This window comes from Anguilla rostrata, unplaced genomic scaffold (assembly GCF_018555375.3).
Source record: "Anguilla rostrata isolate EN2019 unplaced genomic scaffold, ASM1855537v3 scaf0975, whole genome shotgun sequence".
NCBI lineage: Eukaryota > Metazoa > Chordata > Actinopteri > Anguilliformes > Anguillidae > Anguilla > Anguilla rostrata.
Window position 1 is genome coordinate 21,312 of NW_026986334.1, and position 19,839 is coordinate 41,150.

General features: G+C 42.4%; 1 long non-coding RNA gene across 3 annotated transcripts in view; it reads left to right on the forward strand.

Annotated features, from left to right (window-relative positions):
- The first annotated feature begins 1,922 nt into the window (after positions 1-1,922).
- Positions 1,923-19,839, forward strand: part of LOC135246928 (uncharacterized) — a 35,865-nt gene continuing 17,948 nt past the window's right edge. Inside the window, exon 1 of one of the 3 annotated variants that reach the window (XR_010328025.1) lies at positions 1,923-2,476. This is a non-coding gene — a long non-coding RNA (uncharacterized LOC135246928). Of the gene's footprint in view, positions 2,477-17,349; positions 17,432-19,839 lie in introns of those variants that run through there. The other 2 variants (XR_010328027.1, XR_010328026.1) reach the window with 2 other exon arrangements.

Here is a 19,839-nt window from a genome sequence, read left to right on the forward strand (position 1 = left end):
TGTCTCCCCATTGGACATTTTACCGACACCAGCCAAATATTCACCTACACGACCCAATCAAAAACCTGCATAAACACGCAAAATACCCAAACCTTTTTATTCTGAAACATTTTCAGTATAAACAGCTAGTCTGCCTGTGGCCTTGTGGGCAACGTTACAGTCTTGGGGACATAGAGTTCTTGGTTCAAGCCCAGCTAGGAACGTGTTTCTTTAACCCGCTTTTACTCTCACTAATAATTGTGTACTACTTCTCAATTATTGCTTTTGCACCATATCTACCCGCTGTTCACCGAACGTATACACTGCATTATGACGTACCGTCTGCACGTTCAATTATTAACCGGCTACAATATTGCAAAGCCATATGGATTCAACAGGAGCTCTTCTGTGCTTACTCGCCTGTGTTCTTCTTTAAAACCACGGACAGGTTTGCTAATGACATTTCATGCATTGCATATGTCATGGTGCTGCACTAACAAAGTCACAGTCTGGTAATTTTAAGATTGAATCCCGCCTCGCCCACAGGCAGATAATTTCCTCTTTTACACTAACGTTTTCCTACGTTATATTTGCTTTACTAAAACTCACTCACGGCCACCCATATGCATTTCATGACGGCAAATGTATTCCTTTTATTAAAAAGTTACACCAGTTCACCGCTGTGCCATTTCTACTAACTATATTTCTTCACTTGGCTACCATACCAAACCTTATTATCGGCAAACGCCACGTTTGTACATTCATGTTACCTCACCCTGTTCTCTATCTAGCCACATACAAACAATTAGTACGTATGTACGGTCTGCAACTCCCCATTAAAACATTACATTTAAAATCATGACTCACTCATAATTGTAACTACTACTGAAAATTAGGAAAAACACATCAGTATAGACTTCACACGTTACTTAACCCTCCATTGTAATAGCGAATGTTTTATCTAATAAAAAACACGTTTTCAACGTACAAAAATGCCAAGTTACTCAAAAGTATTGATATCAAAATGACGCCACAAACAATATAGGCTATCTTGCCTCACCGAAATGACATAAGATGTATTTCAACGCAATGCTACCCAATATTTCCTCAATTCTTTCAAGTCACTTGCCTTATAAACCTTACAAACAATAAAAGTGCATCTCCACGAAATAACAGACAACGGAGCAGGACAGAAGGGTACACAAGTTGCGACCTAGGGAGCTCTAATTCTACGGGCTTGCTGATTCTTTTGTCAATCAAGGCTCATTGGATGGCCCTGTGTTTTGTAATCTTAATGTCATGCAAACTTTGTGTCAGATCAAAGTGTCAAATATTTTGAATTGCCTCATGGAACACATTGAAATTCATGCAGACAACTGCTGGTGAGTAACTACAGGAAGCATATTTCTCCAGGAAACATATGTTTGTACTTGCTTCTGAACTGAATTTGAGTAAATGTACAAGTTATTGTATATTTGCTACGTACAATATATGCTGCATGTCAAATACATATTGTACATACATAGCCTACATAGAGAACTTCTTTATCCCCATGGGGACATTTCCCTCACAGCATGTTACATTCACATTTACGAACAGACATTTATACCAAGAAACATACAATCATTCACGCAACAGAAAGGCTGGCCAGCGAAATACGTACATACCATTACATTACATTACATTACATTACATTACATTACTAATTGGACATATAGACGCCTATTCAATCAATCTTGCAAATAAGCACAATGTGAACATGGGGTATTTATTCTACATTGCATGCACAGTTATTCTTGACATAATGTGGCAAATAATCCAAACATTGTCCAAACCGTACACCTAAATTTACAAACAAAAATAGATCATTAAGAATAGAGATAACAAATAGCCTCGTGAGAACAGAAATTACTCACCACAAACTTTAGCACATACGGCTATGACTGGTCATGAGGAAGTGAATGTCAGAGACACTGAGGGAGGAAGATGGTTTATTTTTTATTATTTTTTTATTTTATGCTGTCCATCGTCAAATTGTGTCAATATTGTGCATCTTGAAAAAAGAAGATTCCTTATAGTGACGCGGACGTTCGCTACACTCCAAAAGGCTTAATTGTGGGTTTAGCCTACAGATGATACCAGTATATTGGAACAATTTAAATCCCAACGGGAGTATAATCTAGAGTATATATTCTAGAATTGTTCAATAGGCTTCGTACATGTAGACGCTAAAATAAGGCAAATGTCCACAAGCAAGGAATGTTTGTCTTTTCTGGGTAATTAATTGACTACAATAAATGAATGCAGCCAATATAAATAAATAAAAATATTGAACCAGTAACAAAAAAAAAAGAAAAAAAAAGGGAAGTAAAAAAAGTAACAAAACAAAAAAAGGTCAAAAGAGAAAGTGAAATTGTTTCAAACTCAAACGACATTTTAAAGACGGAGGACAACGAAGATGCAGTAATAAAGGAATTACATTGGATAAAAGAACGGAGTAAGTAGTCGGTTGTGGAGTGGGGTGGGGAGAATATAAACTCAATGTGAAGGGGTGTTTGGGGGAATAGGAATCTGCAGCTAAGATCTCAATAACGCTTAATTTAATCAAATAAAGCAGGCAATACAATGGCGCGCGAGGAGTAATAGGCTTTTTCAAATTCTCCATTTGGGACCAAAAACAAAAATTCCGTTTCAAATAACTTTTTAAAAGCCTAACGTTTATATTAGCATGTATGTGATATTTAATTATCATTTAACCTTTCTGGATATGACGGAAGTCCCTGGCCTGTCGTAGGCTATTATGACACCTGCTACTGTAACAACAGACAACATTTTGTGGAACAACTGTGTGGATTGTGTCAAAATATATTATTAATAATTATATTATGTTAATTATATATTATAATATATGCACGGGTCCGCACTTTTAGCGTCATGCGTAAATTGCGACCCCTCAGCTGCAGTACCGGGCGCTGCTATTTTGTCTTGATCGACAGTTGCCCACTTGTTGATGCACGCTGTTGTACTGACATCCGTAGGTAACAGGTAACAAAACTGTGAATTCCCTACTGTGTACTCTTTTGCACTGTCATAAAACAAAATCACAGTTGAAACAACAACACATACGATGCTCAAAATAGAAAACCGGTTTCTATCGGAGTTGCCTTTGACTAGAACTTGGCAGAACGTTAGACTAGGTTAAGTTATCCTATAGGCTACTAGCTCACAAGCAAGCTCGTCTAGATAATTATGGCTAACGATAATTAATGACAATAGCCCCTTTGTCAAACAAGACAACTTACAAATAGGCAATTTTTGAAGCATGTCGCTGAGATTAGTGATGTTGTAAGTGTCCCCTTTTCTTTAGTAATGCCACGGACAGTATCCGTTTGTTTAGCCGGTTGTTTCAAATGGGTGGTAGTGGCACGCTGCTAATTTTAAAAATGCAGGGAAAAAATGCAGTAGCCTGCTTTTGCATGTTATTGATTACTCAGAACGTAAAACGGGATTTGGCGTCACCGGCATTATGGGCAAATACACCTAAACGAAAGGCAAAATACACTGGGTGACACAAATTAGTCTGTTTAGTGGGTGTGATGTATGTGTGAGTGAATGCGTGCCGTGCGAGCATGTTTATGGCCATGCCGTGTGGTTTATCCTCTTGTGATGCACAAAACGTAAGCAGTAACTACTGTATTTCGCCAATATACTCATAATAACAAAATGACACAAACATGAAAACAGATGCAAATTATGAAATCCTAAAATCAGGGATTTCAGAGTGGCACAGCTTATCTAATTTTATTGAAAGTTACACTTGTAGTTTTTTTGCCTTAAAATATTATACAATAAATTTTTTACTGCACAAAGTAATGGCAAATGATATTGAATCACGTAATGTCTGTAGATGGCTTGCGATACAATGTCTCCGTCACCAGTCAATTTTAGCCTCTTTTTGTGCTCGGGTTCAGAACAGTGCACTTTCATTAACTTGCTTTCATTTTGAAAAACCATAAGTTTATAAAATGTAAACAAAACAGAAAACAACTTGGGTCTACTTTTTATGTAAGTCATAGTGAGCCAAAACAGGTCCCATATTATGAACATAGTGTGTGATTATGAATGCGGTGTCCTGTGGCAAAATGAGGATGAACATAGTGGGGATGGTGCATGGGGGGTGGAGGGTGCCCTTTTTTTTTCAATTGAGCCCCTGCCCCCCAAAATGTCTGTGCATGGCCCTGGCAGTGGATGTGGGGAAAAGGCTATTATGGGCAATATTTAGTATTGATTTTAGGAATTTTTGATCTGCACATAAAATAGATGCTGACAGAGTAGTGGAGATTACCTTTTTGAAAGCAGGGTTAAGTTTTAGCGGTTGTGTTCAGAAATGGCAGATTTTTTATCTGGCGGCTGTGCATTGTGTTCAATTTCAAGGCAAGGATTATTAAGTGAGTTGTAACTAATCCATTGGGAAATACATTGCTGTTGATGTGAAAGGTAGTAGAGAAAAAAGGTAGGGGCATCCATACCTCCTAGAGAGGTATGATTTTTGCAGTGTGGTCATTTTAATTCGGGCAGGGTGGAAGGTGGTTATTTTTAGCTGCGACCACAGCTCTATAGCTCTGTCTGTCAGTCGGTTGGTTGGTCGCTTGGTGTCACGGTTTCTGTGCAGGTAGATCATTTTTCTGTGCCTGCACCGGCTCAGTGGTTAGCATTCCGATTAGCCACTCGGCTAATCGTTATTTTGGTGTGTGGGGACGATTAGTTCGAGCTTGCAGATTAGCCACTCGGCTAATCGTTATTTTTGGTTCCTGTGGGAGGATTGTTCCTGCTTGAACATTCCATGCATTCCTGCAGGGTTACCTCTGATCGGTTTCACCTGGGGGTTGCTCACACCTTCCGCTGATTACCAGCCACACCTGTGGCTGGGTATTTAAAGCGTCAGTAGGCAGTGGAACGGTGCTTGAGTGTAACGTGTTTTGCTCTAGCCAGTTCCCTGTCGTATTCCTGAGCAAGGTAAAAGGAATTTAAGAAAAAGAGATTTAAAAAAGAATTCTGACTTCAGTTTGTTTGTTTTTTGGAAAAAGGTATTAGGACGGTATAGGTCCAGATTCTGAGGCCGGCGGTTTTAAGGGGTTATTGTGTCACCGTTGGGGCACAAACCTTTCTGCCCTTTACTAACCAGTTTTCCCCCCTGGTTTTAGTTGGCCTCAAAACTTCTTCTGTTTTGTTTTTGAAAAGACATTTCTTTTTCTCAGCTTCGGTTCGAAGTTGTTTATTTTTCATTTCTCTTTTCCCTATTCCTTTATTTTCCTTATATACTCCTTCTTCCTCAGTTACCCGTTTAGGGGTTTATTATTCATTATTTGGGATACGTCCCCTAGGAGTATAGCACCCCCTTATTTCGTCTCTCACGAGACTCAGTGGTTACTGGAGTGTCCTTTGGTAACTTATAGATCGCCTGTTTGGTCGCGTCTGGTCTTCACCCTTCCCCGCCCTCACAGAACACTCAAGCCAAATGGAAGTACCAGCGACCATCGGCCTGGATCAGGCTGTTACGGCTCAACAAGCCATCCTGACGGCCCATTCAGAGGGGCTACAAATGTTGCACAGTCAACAAGTGAACACCACTACACAACAGGCAGAGCTGTGCGAGCGTTTGGCCCTACAAGAGGAGGCGTCACGCCGCCAAGAAGCTACACTGACCGGCCTGCTAGAGATTATGGGTCGCCAGCAGGTGGCTTCTGAGGAGTTTAGGCGAGGTTTCGAGGAACACCGGGTCCGGGTAGAGGAGGAGCGACGTCTTGAACGCGAGGAGACAAGGCGTTTCCAAACTGAGTTTCTTCGGAGACTCGATGCTCGCGCTCCCAGTACTCAAGCACAATCCTTTCCTCCCCAGACATACACACCAGCACTCTCGAGTAATCAGGAACCTAAACTTCAGCTCCCTGCTCCGTTCGAAGGTGAATCCGGCAAATGCCGGGGGTTCATAACGCAATGTTTTATACAGTTTCGAGCTCACCCTTCACGATATGCTACGGACGAATCAAGGGTGGCATTTATTGTTAGTCTCCTTAAGGGCCAAGCCCTGGCCTGGGCTGACCCACTTTTTCGTTCAAACTCACCCATAATGACAAGTTCAGACCGCCTCATTGAGGAGATGGAAAGGGTGTTTGACCACGATGTTACGGGCAGCGAGGCGGCCACTAGGTTAACCCGTCTTCGGCAGGGAAGGAATAGTGTTGCAGAATTCTCTATAGCATTCCGATCGTTAGCCGGCGAATCAGGCTGGCCCGAACTACCGCTTATGACACTATTCACCAATGCCCTGTCAGATCCGGTCAGGGATGCACTGGCTGCGAGTGAGCCACCCGCTACGTTCGAGGCATTGGTTGCGAGAGCCATCCGCATTGATCACCGGGTTAGGGAACGAGAGAGAGAGAAGGATGAAAGGAGAGGTCGAACGACTCCTTACATCGCACCTCTCTTGGGTACGCCCATTCTCTCCACTCGTTCCCAAGACTCAGGAATCAGGTCAGAACCTATGCAGGTGGACAGTGTGGACGTTCGCAGGGAAGCTGATTTTCGATCAAGAACCAAGAGATGCAACTATTGCAAACAGATAGGGCACCGCATAAAGAGTTGTCCAGTGCTAGCAGCAAAAGATCAGTCTCGTCGGTGAAGCGTAAGCCACCGGCGAGACGTGAGTTATCAGTCTTTCGCACCTGTATCCCCGTTGAACTCTCCTGGAATAAAAAGATCATTAACACTAACGCATTTTTAGATTCAGGCGCAGTGGATTGTTTTATGGACACAAAATGGGCAAAGAAACGCGGATTACCTGTGCGTCTATTGCCACAGCCTCGGGTGATTACTGCGCTTGATGGTCGTCCCTTAGGCACAGGCCTAGTGGAAAGAACCACCGCTTTTATTCAGATGCGCGTCCCTTTTGGTCAACATGTGGAGCATATCAGATTTTTTTTGGTGGAATCACCTACCTTTCCCCTTGTGTTGGGGCATTCCTGGTTGGTTAGGCATAAACCTTACATCAACTGGGGTGGGACTGGGGAGGCCATCCTTCAGTGGGGTTTGGAATGCAGGTCTCACTGTCAGCAGGAGACTACGCAGGCTCCTGGGGTTGGTTCTAGTTCCCAGGCCAGTTTTGATTACTGTGATGAGGAGACCGTTACTCCCATCAGTCAGTTTGCGGCATCGCCCTCTTCAGGTAGGGAGGAGAGCCTAGTCTGGGATCCGTGTTTTGACTCTTTCTCTCCTTGCGATTACGCCACAGAGGAATTCTCGGGTGAGGGGGGTTCTTTTAAAAGCCATAGCGAACAAGATACGGAAGATGAAATGGAATATCCTTATTCCGCCAGTATGGAGGATCTGGTTACAGTGGGTACGGTCACTATTCCATTACCAGTCAATGTCCCCAATGATTATGTAGATCTTGCGCAGGTATTTAGCAAGCAAGAGGCCACTACTTTACCTCCGCACAGAACGTATGATTGCGCTATCGAATTGTTTCCTGGTTCGGTTCCACCAAGGGGTTCCTTATATTCTTTATCGATTCCCGAGAGCGAGGCTATGAGGGAATATATTCAAGAGTCCCTGGCCAATGGTTTTATTCGACCCTCCACTTCGCCGGCGGGGGCAGGGTTTTTTTTTGTTAAGAAAAAGGATGGGAGTCTGCGACCCTGTATAGATTACAGAGGTCTTAATAATATCACGGTCAAGAACCGCTACCCCTTACCTCTTATGAATTCGGCTTTTGAACGTCTCCAGGGGGCGACTATATTCACCAAACTTGACCTTCGGAATGCCTATAATTTAGTGCGAATACGAGAGGGGGACGAGTGGAAAACGGCATTTAACACGCATAACGGGCATTTTGAATATTTAGTTATGCCTTTCGGCCTCACGAACGCCCCGGCGGTATTTCAAGCCTTAGTTAATGACGTTCTTAGGGAGATGTTGGAGAGATTTGTGTTTGTCTATTTAGATGACATTTTAATCTTTTCCAACACTCCTGCTGAGCATGTCAGTCATGTCAGGCAGGTTTTGAAATGCCTTTTGGAGGCTAAACTGTTCGTGAAGGCAGAGAAATGCCTATTCCATGCCAAATCTGTCTCTTTTTTGGGGTTTATCATTTCTGAGGGTACTATTAAAATGGACCCTGATAAAATCTCTGCGGTTAAGAATTGGCCCCCACCCACATCGGTTAAACAGGTGCAGCGGTTTTTGGGATTCGCCAACTTTACAGGCGTTTCATTCGCAATTTTAGTGCAGTAGCCGCACCGATCACTGTGCTGACCAAAAAGGAGGCCAGTGTTCATTTTTCTTGGACACCCAAAGCCGACGAGGCTTTCCGGGTTTTAAAGTCTATGTTCTGTTCTGAGCCCATTCTCATCACGCCTAACCCGGCACTTCCTTTCGTGGTGGAGGTGGATGCCTCTGAGCTTGGCGCGGGAGCCATTTTATCTCAACGGTCCCCTTTAGATAACAAGGTGCACCCGTGTGCATATTTCTCGCGATCCCTTTCCCCAGCGGAGAGGAATTATGACGTCGGGGATCGTGAACTTTTGGCAGTCAAGCTGGCTCTGGAGGAGTGGCGGCATTGGCTGGAGGGGGCGGAACATCCTTTCACGGTCTGGACAGATCATAAAAACCTAGAGTTTATTCAGAGCGCTAAGAGACGGAATTCACGGCAGGGTCGCTGGTCTCTGTTTTTGCCCGATTTAATTTTATCCTTACTTATCGTCCGGGTTCAAAAAATATCAAACCTGATGCCCTGTCTAGAATCTATGACCAATCAGATGACAACCGCTCCCCAGAACCCATTGTTCCCTCCACTCTGATTGTAGCTCCTGCTATGTGGAGGATTGAGTCAGTGGTCCGGAAGGCTCAAAGGTCTGAGCCGGATCCGGGTGGAGGTCCGCCTAACTGTCTCTTTGTCCCTGCTAGGGTACGCGCCCAGGTGTTGCGTTGGGGACATTCACGCATCTGACTTGTCATCCGGGTGTCCACAGATTCAAGGATTTTTTATCCCGGCGATTTTGGTGGCCTGGCATGGAGAGGGATGTGCGGGAGTATGTTTCGGCCTGCTCGGTTTGCGCTCGGAACAAGGGTTCTCGCATTCCACCGTCGGGTCTTTTACGTCCATTGCCCGTTCCTAGTCGCCCTTGGAGTCACGTAGCGCTGGACTTTATCACTGGGCTGCCACCCTCTGATGGCAACACTGCCATCTTAGTCGTTGTGGATAGATTCTCGAAAGCGGCTCATTTTATAGCGTTGCCTAAACTTCCGTCGGCTTTGGAGACCGCCCGGTTAGTTATTAACCACGTCTTCCGATTACACGGGTTACCTCAAGACGTAGTATCGGATCGTGGCCCGCAGTTTACCGCGCGTTTTTGGCGAGCATTCTGTTCACTTCTGGGGCGTCGGTCAGTCTCTCATCAGGGTTTCACCCGGAGACCAATGGACAGACGGAACGCACAAATCAGACGTTGGAAAACACTCTCCGCTGTCTGGTCTCTTCCAATCCTACCTCCTGGAGCCGTCAACTCGTGTGGGCAGAGTACGCGCACAATACGCTACGTAACGCGTCGACGGGCACCTCACCGTTGAGGCCCAATGTGGTTATCAACCTCCACTCTTCCCTGAATTGGAGAAGAACATCGAGGTGCCCTCCGCAGAGACATTTGTCAAGCGGTGTCGGTCCACCTGGAGGAGAGTTCGTACTTCACTTCTACGCTCGTCAGCCAGTCAAAAGAGGCTTGCCGATAGACACCGCAGACCGGCGCCCTCCTATCGGGTGGGTCAGCGTGTCTGGCTTTCTACTCGTGATCTCCTCTACGAGTGGAGTCTCGTAAACTCGCTCCTCGTTTCATTGGTCCATTTAAGATCCTTCGGAGAATTAACCCGGTCACAGTCCGCCTACAGCTGCCCCGGTCCATGAGAATTCACCCTACCTTTCATGTCTCTCGTCTTAAGCCAGTTCTAGTAAGCGCGTTGGCTCCTGTGGACAAACCCCCACCTCCGCCTAGACTCGTGGATGGGGAACCAGTTTATACGGTGCGTCGCATTCTGGCCGAGAGGCGTGTGGGCCGTAGGGTACAATTTCTCATTGACTGGGAGGGTTATGGTCCGGAGGAGCGTTGTTGGGTTCCCTCTAGGGACATATTGGATCCTGAACTGATCCGGGATTTCCGCTCTCGTGGGTCCGAGGGCCCGTCTGGGGCCGGTCCTTAGAGGGGGGGTACTGTCACGGTTTCTGTGCAGGTAGATCATTTTCTGTGCCTGCACCGGCTCAGTGGTTAGCATTCCGATTAGCCACTCGGCTAATCGTTATTTTGGTGTGTGGGGACGATTAGTTCGAGCTTGCAGATTAGCCACTCGGCTAATCGTTATTTTTGGTTCCTGTGGGAGGATTGTTCCTGCTTGAACATTCCATGCATTCCTGCAGGGTTACCTCTGATCGGTTTCACCTGGGGGTTGCTCACACCTTCCGCTGATTACCAGCCACACCTGTGGCTGGGTATTTAAAGCGTCAGTAGGCAGTGGAACGGTGCTTGAGTGTAACGTGTTTTGCTCTAGCCAGTTCCCTGTCGTATTCCTGAGCAAGGTAAAAGGAATTTAAGAAAAAGAGATTTAAAAAAGAATTCTGACTTCAGTTTGTTTGTTTTTGGAAAAGGTATTAGGACGGTATAGGTCCAGATTCTGAGGCCGGCGGTTTTAAGGGTTATTGTGTCACCGTTGGGGCACAAACCTTTCTGCCCTTTACTAACCAGTTTTCCCCCCTGGTTTTAGTTGGCCTCAGAACTTCTTCAGTTTTGTTTTTGAAAAGACATTTCTTTTTCTCAGCTTCGGTTCGAAGTTGTTTTTTTCATTTCTCTTTTCCCTATTCCTTTATTTTCCTTATATACTCCTTCTTCCTCAGTTACCCGTTTAGGGGTTTATTATTCATTATTTGGGATACGTCCCCTAGGAGTATAGCACCCCCTTATTTCGTCTCTCACGAGACTCAGTGGTTACTGGAGTGTCCTTTGGTAACTTATAGATCCCCTGTTTGGTCGCGTCTGGTCTTCACCCTTCCCCGCCCTCACAGCTTGGTCCACAAAAGTGTTCCACCCCATAGCGGCCACAATTTTCGCCCCAGGAGGCTGCATGGACATTGGTCACGACTGAAGGTAGAGCTGGGTAACTTTCAGGCCAATTTACCAAGAGGGGGCGTGGGGATGGGGGTGGCCTATCACAAAAAGGCACATAACTCCCAAATGGATTCACAGATTTGCACAGCATTTTGTGGAAAGGTTGGTCACGAGCCAAAGAAGAGGTCACGTGTTTGTGTGAGGGTGTGTGCGTGGATGCATGCACACATGGATGCATACGTGTGTGCAGTTGCAGCTATTGCGGATTTACGCTTGTTCCAGTAGAGTTTTGTGATGATGGAATCTGGGTAGGAGAACCAATTGGGAGTTGGTTGTATGGGAATCATTGAATTATTAGTAATATGTTCATTTTACCAGAAGCTATATGTCCAGTTAAAGAGAGAGGTAAGTTTGTCCATTGATTGAAATCCTGTTTGATTTGTTTTACCATGAGGGAAAAATTGAGGATAGAGAACTCTGACAGCTTGGTGGAAATGTCGATGCCCATATACTTGATCTTGTCAGTGAAGCATGATATTGGGAATTGTTTTTGAATTGTAGCATTCCAGGCATTGTCATTAAGGGTTAAAATAATTGATTTTGTCCAATTTATGAATAGTGAGAGAGTTTAGAGACGGTGGTGGTAAGTTTGAAGACCCCTTTTAAAGAAGGTAATGGCTTCTGAAGGTAGAGTAGTATCATCTGCATGAAGGTTAATCTTGTAAATAGAGCTGTGGGTTGTGATTCCTGTAATGTGGCCATTTTGGCATATAGCGACAGCAGGGAGTTCGGTGAATAATGCAAATAGTGAATGAGAGAGTGGGCAACCTTGCCTAGTTCCACAGTGTAATGAGAATCTTTGTGAATGTATGTCGTTAGTAGTGACTGCAGCCATTGGTGATTTGTAGAGCATTGCAATCAAATTAATAAATGATTCTCCAAAACCAAATTTTTGTAGTGTTATATAGAGAAACGTCCAATTGTCTGTGAAAGGCGTTTTCTTCATCCAGGGATGTGATGATTATGTTTATGTTGACTCGTGTGGACATATGAATACTGTTAAAGAGGCAGCAAGTGTTATTGGATGAATGCCTGCCTTTAATGGAACCAGTCTCGTCTGGATGATTTTTGGGGCTAGTGTTTTGCTAATAACTTTTAAATCGGTGATAATAAGTGACAGTGGATGGTGGCTAAAGTAGAGTATTCGATCTTTGTTAGGCTTGAGTAGTACTGAGATGACAACTGCATGAGGTGGAATATGTAGAGGTTTTTATTTCAAATCATTGCAAACTTATTTCAGTTTCAAACTGAGTTTTGGTGTGATGGTAGCGTTCTAGCTTGAACTGTAATCTAATGCCTGGCTGATACAGAGAGAAACAGAATCAGCATGACAAGCACATTAAGCAGCAGTAATCATTTTTGCAGTCCTGAGTCCTGAGAGGGAGCCTTGTAATAGCTTGTCACTAGATGGATTACAGGAGCTTTCTCTAGTCAGACCATCACAGGCATCAGCATGAAGATTAGCTTTTAGTGTATTACTGTTGCTTTACGAGTATCATCAAATTGTCATTTTTTGCAGACATCATAAATGGTTGCATGGTTTCAGCAAGAACAGGGACACTGATGTTTCTTATTCTGAAGGGACCCTCTATGTTGTGTAAGATGATAGATTCAGTGTTGGCTTTTTACCATTGCAGACAGAACTAATATAATGACGAGTGAGTCTTTCTCCAACTCCAGTTCTGAGGCCTCAGAGGCAATACATTGGTTACAGCTTACTGATACCATGTCTGCTGATGAAATTGTTTTGCTCAATCATTTCATTTCATGATACCTGTCTGTATATTATACACCTTTTTGACAAATCATTGTTTATAATAATGTTGATGGATTTATTAGGTTGGAAACTCAGTTGATTATCTATTGAGTAAACATTTTATTACAAACTAACTGTAACTGTTTGCACTCAATTCAATTTTTATCTTTTAATTCTGGAAATGACCTGTCATATTTAAACATCCAGAAACAGCTCAAAAAGGTTGATAAAAGCTGCCAAGCACCAAAACAAGGACAGGTTAGTGACTCAAAGAGAAAGAGAAAGACTCTTGTTACCTTTGGCAAGGCTTGAAGAGCCTTCAAGGTGAGATCAGGTGATGTCGAGAGTGGAACTTGCCAGACCAACCGAACTTGTTTTACACTGCTTTGATGCCAATAACACTAAGTCCCGCCCACCTCGCACTGCCCCCCCATCACTGCCTGAGCTGAGTGAGTCTTTCTCCAACTCCAGTTCTGAGGCCTCTGAGGGCAATGCAGTGTGGTTGTTTCACAGAAATAAACATGTCAAATGCTGACCATGTTTTCCTACATTTGTTCAAGTAATTAGACTCTGTAAGATTACTTGAACAAATGTAATTTTACAGAGATTACATTTCTAGTAATTAGACTCTAGTAATTAGAGTCTTAAATTACGGGCAGTGTCAGCGTGATTTTAATTCTAGTTCTTTCTTCTAGTCTCATTTTTAATTCTAGTTTTCATTTCAAAATCATATTTCATTTTTTTTCAACGGAGTCTGTTCCTGAAATGACCGTTCCGGTTCTGACTCAGACCCAGACGCGGACTCAGATCCAGATACTGGATCCGGTACGGGTTTTTATCCAAAACACTATACCCTGTTCTGAGGCTAGTTGACGTGCCAGATCACGTAACCCCTCTTTCTTTTGTGTAGATGTGGGAGTACCACCCCAAAAAACTACCAGTTATTTTGACTCTGCTTTACTAAAGGTCAAAAACGCTATCTGAAGGTTCTTGAATAAATTTTTTTAACCTTCTCACTCTTGACTTTTGTCATGTCCTGCGCCATTATGAAATTTTAACACTGTTTTCACCGCTTTGAAAAAATGAACACTACATTGGGATGCCATCCCGCCAAGTTACGCCTTGGCGGGGCATGCTCCATACCTATACAGCACCGAGAGTTTGGCACTTTTCAGGGTTCCCCACAGAAATAACCACAGCAGCCACAGACACTCAGCCCTTAAAAACATTAAATTCTGTACATTCTGACCCCATTTCAACAGACACATTTCATAAACAACTTCACATGTCCACACAATAAAGCCCCAAACTAAGGGGATTTTGCGTTTTCTCCTTCTTCTTCTTCTTCTTCTTCTTCTTCTTCTTCTTCTTCTTCTCATTCTTATTTTTCCTGCTGCCTATCTCATGTTTAGAGGGATTATATCCCCTCTTAAGTGACATTATGTCAGGAATAGGCATTTATCCCATGAAGAATAAACTTCTCATTTTCATAGTATGATTATTTTGCTATACTGCTAACAATTACATAAGAGGCAATTTTTTAATGGATAAAATTAAGGCAGTGGTTAAATTAAATAGCCTCCTAATTAGGTTGTTGAGCATGTTCTGTCTTAAGAGGCAGGTTTGGCTCGTTATCATTTGCTATGTCTTTGAGTAGAGGCTAGATGTCCACACTTTCAGCAATTAGGAGCCTGCCAGTGCATTAAACCTGAAATTGCACCTGCATCCTCATGCTAAATGGAATTTATTAAAGCCATTATGTACTGTGGCATGAGCTGGAAATGGCCAAAAGTATCAGAGTATTTATTTGACAACTATCAGATCTGTGAGTTTTTTGGAATTGGGATGGCAGGTTTTCTCCTTCTTCTTCTTCTTCTTCTTATTATTTTTCCTGCCACCTATCCCACTAACAACATGTTTCCCCATTGGACATTTTACCGACACCAGCCAAATCCTCACCTACATGACCCAATTAAAAACATGCATACACACGCAAAATACCCATACCTTTTTATTCTGAAACATTTCCAGTTTAAACGGCTAGTCCGCCTGTGGCCTAGTGGGCAAGGTCCCAGTCTTGGGAATGTGGGGTTTTAGGTTCGAGCCCAGCTAGGAACACGTTTCTTCAACCTGCTTTTACCCTCACTAGTAATTGTCTACTACTTCTCAATTATTGCTTTTGCAACATACCTACCCGCTGTTCACCGAACGTATACACTGCATTATGACGTACCATCTGCACGTTCACTTATTAACCGGCTACAATATTGCAAAGCCATATGGATTCAACGGGAGCTCTTCTGTGCTTACTGGCCTGTGTTCTTCTTTAAAACCACGGACAGGTTTGCTAATGATATTTCACGCATTGCATAGCTATGCCATGGTGCTGCACTCACAAAGTCACAGACTGGTAAAACTCCGGTTGATGGATTGAATCCCACCTCGCCCTCAGGCAGATAATTTCCTCTTTTACACTAACGTTTTCTTACGCTTTTATATTTTCTTTACCAAAACTTACTCACGGCCACCCATATGCATTTCATGACGGCAAATGTATTCCTTTTATTAAAAAGTTACACCAGTTCACCACTGTGCCATTTCTACTAACTATATTTCTTCACTTGGCTACCGTACAAAACCTTCTTATCAGCAAACGCCACGTTTCTATTTTCATGTTACTTCGGCCTGTTTTCTATCTAGCCACATACAAACAATTACTACGTGTACGTTCTGCTACTCCCCATTAAAACATTACATTTAAAATCATGACTCACTCATAAGTATAACTACTAGTACTGAACATGACAAAAGAACATCACTGCAATAGATTACACATGTTACTTAACCCTCCACTTCAAAGACTAACATTTTATACAGACTGTTCGATAAGGAAACTAAGCTCGCTCATGGTCACTTCATTTACTTTGCACTATAGTCTGTGATCATGTCAACCTTCACCTACATGTCCATTCTGCTAAAAACATATTGTTTCAACTACGCAATTTCATAATTTCTCCTAATTTATCTCACACTGTTGTTATTTTATCATATGCAAAGCCTGCTGGGACATATGCGTCTGCTCCTATTCTCCACTATCAAGTCTTCCAGTTCTACTAACTCCAATTCTCACGTAAGGTGACTGATCTAGTTTAGCAAAACAGCGAAGAGGACTCCTACCTGCAGATAAGCCTATCAAAATGCCTTATAAACCTTACAAACACTAAAAGTGCATCTCCACGAAATAACAGAAAACGGAGCAGGACATAAGGGTACACAAGTTGCGACCTAGGGAGCTCTAATTCTACTACTGATAATTTAGTCAATCAAGGCTCGTTGGATGGCCGTCAAATACGTGAGTACGTACACTGGCTATATTTCAGCTGCGTTTCTCATACATTTATACTTACGCCACCGCACCTTTTGTCACAGCCACTGTTTTCACATGTATAGCAAAGTGAAAGTGCTAAATGGTACATGCTCATCAGACTGTACAAATTCACACAAGGATAGCCATAATCCACAACCGTTTCTTACAGGGTCACTTCGCATTTCTCACTTTCTCATAAAAAAACGCTTTGCAAAAAGAAATGATATCTCATAAAAAACATGATTTCAACATAGAAAAATGCCAAGTTACTCACACATACAAGACATACACGGTCTATAACTAATTCATTCAAACTGCCAAAATCTGCCATTAAAAGTATTGATATCAAAATTACGCCAAATTACTGTACTACAAACAATATAGGCTATCTTGCCTCACCGAAAGTAAATAAGCTGTATTCCAAAGCAATTCTACCCAATGAGATTCCTCAATTCTTTTAAATCTCAGGTTAAAGAAACTTGTTGCTGGCTGGGTTCAAACCTGATACCCCAGGGACCATAGACTGTAACCCTGACCACTAGGAAATGAACAGACTAGCTGTTTAGATTAGAAATGTTTCAGACTAAAAAGGTATGGGTATTTTGCATATGTATACAAGTTTTTTTTTTTTGGCTCGTGTAGGTGAAGGATTGGCTGGTGTCAGTAAAATGTCCAGCGGGGAGACATTTTGTTTGTGGGATAGGCGGCAGGAAAAATAAGAACGAGAAAAAGAAGAAGAAGAAGCTTTATTGTGTGGACATGTGAAGTTGTTTATGAATTCTTGAAATGGGGTCAGAATGTACAAAATTTAATGTTTTTAAGGGCTGAGTGTCTGTGACGGTTGTGGTTATTTCTGTGGGGAACCCTGAAAAGTGCCAAACTCTCGGTGCTGTATAGGTATGGGGCATACCCTGCCAAGGCGTAACTTGGCGGGATGGCATACCTGCCATCCCAATAAAGGCTGTAACTTATCATGAGGAAGTTAATGGGCAAGGCATACTGAAAGTGTGGTCCAAAGTCCAAAAGCACCTGGGAGTGTTTCAAACTCAAACACCATTTTAAAGACGGACGAGAAAGAAGACGGAGTAAAAGAAGGAATAAAACTGAAAAAAGAACAGAGTAAGTAGCCTGTTGTGGAGTGGGATGGAGAGAATATAAACTGAAGGTGAAGAAGTGTGGGGAGGAATGGCAATCTTCCAGTATAATCGCATTAACACGCCTAATTCAGCAAAACAGAAAATTGACAACAAAATGGCAGTCTGGGTGCAATTGGCTTCTTCGTTTTTTATATTTCATTTGGGACCAAAAGTAATTTAAAAATCATTTTTAAAAAGTTTATGTTTACTTCAGTATTTTGTAAATAGTTTATGATAATATTACCTTGTGAGATATGATGGTAGCCACAGGCTTAGTAATTTGATTAAAAGAGTAGGCTACATTTTGACACCTGCAACCGTAACATTGAAAGACATTCTGAACTTTTTGTCAAACAGTAGCCTGTCTAACAGATATACATTTTGCACTGGAATCAAGTAAATAAATAAAAGTAACGTGAGCAAACACAGTGACGATTCAGCACTAACATCTGTGGATTTTATTTCAGTAAATCTATTTATTCATTTGGAATTGATATATCTTTTTATTAAACAATGCACATATTAAATTCAGTCCATCGTTTTGTCAGACGTTTTTATTTTCCAATTAGTGTCATATTTATTAATGAATTTATTCTTCAGAAAATAATTAAGACACATTGGGAACAACTGGATTTTCTCACATGGCAATAATAGGCCTATGGAAGCCTATATCTCTAGAATAGAGATTTATGGATATAATAACAGATTTGTTGCACATGATGAGCCTTGTGTGGACAGTCTTCACTTTGTGGAAAGGGAAGTCAGAATTTACTTTTCTCTATAATCAAGCAGTTTGGATTTGTGCATGTGAATGTAGAAATGTAAAATGTGGGCAGACTGTACAGCATGTGGCGTGTTACTGTTACAGTTGTTGTGTTAATGCTATTTGGCTAACACAGCAGGTTTAGCTAAAGCACAGTAGGATCCTGAGGTAAAACTGGCAATATGATACACACCCTGCTATTCACACACTACAGTATTTGTGTTATTATAGTACACACGTTGATATTCACATACTACCGTATTTGTGTTATTATAATACACATCCTGCTATTCACACATTACAGTATTTCTGTTATTACGATGCGCATCCAGTTACTCACTCTCCCGCATTCATGATATTATTATGTTTTAAAGGAAAATTTGGCAATATCCAGGCATGAACCCCCAAAAACAAGCAGTGAGGTAAAGATAAACTCCCAGATGGGAAGAAAAAACACTCAAGCGGTGGCCAGAAAAAAGAAATCTCAGGAGGAATCCAGCTTCAGATGTGCATTCTTACACAGTTTGATATTTGAATATTTTTCAGGGTTGATGTACGGATATTCATTTAAGTGTGGCGGCAGTGTAGCACAGCGATATAAGGAAGTGATATATTCCTATAAGGAACTGGGCCGTTGTACCCTTGAGCAAGGTACTTAACCTGAATTGCTTCAGTATATATCCAGCTGTATAAATGAATACAATGTAAAAATTGTGTAAGTCTGCTAAATGCCTGTAATGTAATGAAACCGTGAAAATAGATGAACTAACCTTGAATGATATAAACGTCTCTTGAGTTGAAAGCAAATTTTGCCGCTGCAATTACAATCAGCACAAACTTTTTTTGGGGGTTCAGGCCTGGTAAAGCCATTGTAAAGAGTCTTTGTGACAGCTTTGTCACCAGAACCATAGTTTTTCCTATCACTGCTGATACAGAGTGTCATCTACAGGCTATACTGTAACTATTCTGGCATGTTAGCTGTCAACTCCAAGAATTCTTATGAGTAACTTTTAAATGATAACAGAAAAATAATTAAAAACAGAGGAGTACCCTTTTAATGCACATAAAAGCTCAGTCCCCTACAAGTTTTCTCCCCAGTATTTTTGACATGTTGCCAAGCTAACTCAGCAGTGGAGTCTGGAAGAGGCAACACACGCTGGCATTTCCTCATTCACCAATGCATGAGCGTTGGCTGGCCATCTCTCCTGCTTTATTTCATTTTTTTTTTTTCAATAAGGCAGGATGGGAGATCAGTGAAGAGAACACGGCCTGTACACACAGGTGCCCCAGACAGACAGCCTGGTACAGACAGATTTTCTGGCTAATGTAATTAACTGTTCTGCCCAAATCTGGTGGGTGTGAATGGAGGTCTGGGAGGATTCAGCTGTAGGGACTGACCGTTATCCAATACTGTGTAAAATAGGGGCAGAAGCATCTAGGGAGGAGTGGGTGTCCCCGGGTAGATGGTGCTGGGAAAAAGGAGACTGGGAGGTGTTCAGTCAGGTCTGTGAAACTGGAGCAGCACAGCTCCAGGTGGGGGGTGATATAGATGATTCAGTAACTGCATCATCTGAAGTTCTGTTAGCTGCCTTGTCAGCTGCTGTCCCTTGGTCTGAAGGGAGAAGGAT